At 38.8% G+C, this 2,500-nt stretch overlaps 1 protein-coding gene across 4 annotated transcripts in view; it reads right to left on the bottom strand.

Annotated features, from left to right (window-relative positions):
* The window catches only part of LOC119578790 (nicotinamide/nicotinic acid mononucleotide adenylyltransferase 1-like), a 66,382-nt gene that overhangs the window by 31,213 nt on the left and 32,669 nt on the right, over positions 1-2,500 (bottom strand). The gene's annotated exons all lie outside the window — the stretch shown is intronic.

Consider the following 2,500-nt stretch of genomic DNA (forward strand, 5'->3'; position numbering starts at 1 on the left):
AAAAGCCACTCACTGAAATGTCTGTAAGCATCCACTGTGTGTGTCTGGGAACTTACCCGCCAAGAGAAAATTGATGAATTTCATGAAGAGGAATAAAGAGAGAGAGAGAGAGAGAGAGAGAGAGAGAGAGAGAGAGAGAGAGAGAGAGAGAGAGAGAGAGAGAGAGAGGAGAGAGAGAGAGAGAGAGAGAGAGAGTCGTTATTTATATATTTTTATATATATATATATATATATATATATATATAATATATATATAATATATATGTATGAGAGAGAGAGAGAGAGAGAGAAGAGAGAAAGAGGTGAGGGAGTGGGAAAGAGAGAATAAGAGAGAGAGAGAGAGAGAGAGAGAGAGAAGGAGTGGAGAAGAGAGAGAGAGAGAGAGAGGGAGAGAGAGAGAGGGAGAGAGAGAAAAAGAGAGAAGTAAAATAGAGGGAGATGAGAGAGAAGATGATATAGTATGATAATATATATATATATATAGTAATATAATAGAGAGAGAGAGAGAGAGAGAGAGAGAGAGAGAAGAGGAAGAGAGGATGAGAGAGAGAGAGAGAGAGAGAGAGAGAGAGAGAAGAGAGAGAGAGAGAGAGAGAGAGAGGAGATGATATATTTATAATAGATATAATATAGATAATATATAATAATAATATAGAGAGAGAAGAGAGGAGAGAGAGAGGAGAGAGAGAGAGAGAGAGAGAGAGAGAGAGAGAGAAAGAGCAGAGAGAGAGAGAGAGAGAGAGAAGAGGAGAGAGAGAGGGGAGAGAGGAGAGAGAGAGGAGAGAGAGAGAGAGGAAGGGGAGAAAGAGAGAATGAAGATAGAAGAGAGGAGAGAGAGAGAGAGGAGAGAGAGAGAGAGAGAGAGAGAGAGAGAGAGAGAGAGAGAGAGAGATGATAGATAGATAGAAGGATAGATAGATAGAGAGAGAGAGTGAGAGTGAGAGGGGAATGGGGAGAGAAACACAGAGACATACATAGAGAAAAAAGTATAAAAACAGACAGAGGAGAAGAGAGAGAGAGAGAGAGAGAGAGAGAGAGAGAGAAGAGAGAGAGAGAGAGAGAGAGAGAGAGAGAGAGAGAGAGAGAGAGAGAGAGAGAGAGAGAGAGAGAGAGAGAGAGAAAGAGAGCGGGAGAAAGGGGCAGACAGACATGCAGACAAACTGATAGCATGAGAGTGCGAAAGATTACATCAGCAGGAAGAGGAGAGCCGAGGCGTTAGGCCAAGGACAGAGAACAGGAAGAGCCGGGTAAAAGGGAAATTCAATAATGACTTTCAAAACAAAAGTTTGCTGTACCGAGTCGGTGCCGCGCTGTAGCAGCTTTGCGATGCTCCCAGTTCTGACATTCTATAGTTCTGAGATAAATCTTTTTGCTGGTCATTTAATATCTACGCATTTTTATTTCAATTTATTATTATTATTATTATTATTATTATTATTATTATTATTATTTTGTTGTTCCAGATTTAACTATCTACGTAGGTTTTGGTTGATCGTTTTCTTCTTGCTCTTAATATTCTTAAAATTCATTATTTTCTATTTTCCCTTTCTTCCTCTCCTCTTCAGCTTTCAACTTTCCTCGTGTTGTCAGAGAAAATCGGTTCTTATTTTCCGCTGCTCGAGCAAATATCAATCTTTTATCAGAAATCCTCTTAAGAAAAAAGTATTGAAAAAAAGGGCATGGCACGAATACACTGTTATTCCACTCAAACCTCAGAGTCACCGACATGTCTGCAATATTGCATTTACTTAAAAAGAAAAAAAAAATACTCAAGATGCACGTTAGAATATTCTTGAAAGAAAGCATTATTACTGAAAAGCAGAAATATGCAGATGCAGCAAGGAAGGACTCAATGCCTGTCCTTTCGCCGGGAGCAATGCCTCTAACAAATACACGGCAGCAAGGGGCAACATTCTCAATAAATATGGCATAGACTGGAACCGTAGCTGGTAAAGAGACACATACAGCCCACTGGGAATCCTAGTGCGCGTACACATTCACTCGTTTCATACTTCTAAATGCAATTCTTGGATAATAACAAATACTGACAAAGTTGTTGTTTGTGAACCCTGTAAGTAGACAGGCGACAGTCGTTTTACTTGGGGAAAAGGCAGAGGCATATTTGAACACAGGATTGGAGAAGAAAATAGGACTGAAGATGAAAATAGAGAGTATCAAGCTTATCTTCAGAGTTGAACCAGTTTCTTCCTTTTCATATTTTCTTCCGCTTTTCCATAATACAGGCCGAGTCAGAATATGTAAAAAAAAAATAATAATAATAAATACAAAAAATCATAATAAATAAAAAAACGATAAGCAAAACTATCCAGGAGTGACTCCATTTCTCCACAAAAATAAACAGATAAATGAAAACAAAAGGTAATAAGAGGTAATAGGGGATTTACTAATCAATATCCAAGCCTTAACGAATGCGCAAGTCATCCCTCGCACCTTCACATGTCCCCTTGTAATGAAATCGCGTGTAGCTCTCACGATAAAA

The sequence above is a fragment of the Penaeus monodon genome, chromosome 11, assembly GCF_015228065.2.
Source record: "Penaeus monodon isolate SGIC_2016 chromosome 11, NSTDA_Pmon_1, whole genome shotgun sequence".
In the NCBI taxonomy this organism is placed as follows: Eukaryota; Metazoa; Arthropoda; class Malacostraca; order Decapoda; family Penaeidae; genus Penaeus; species Penaeus monodon.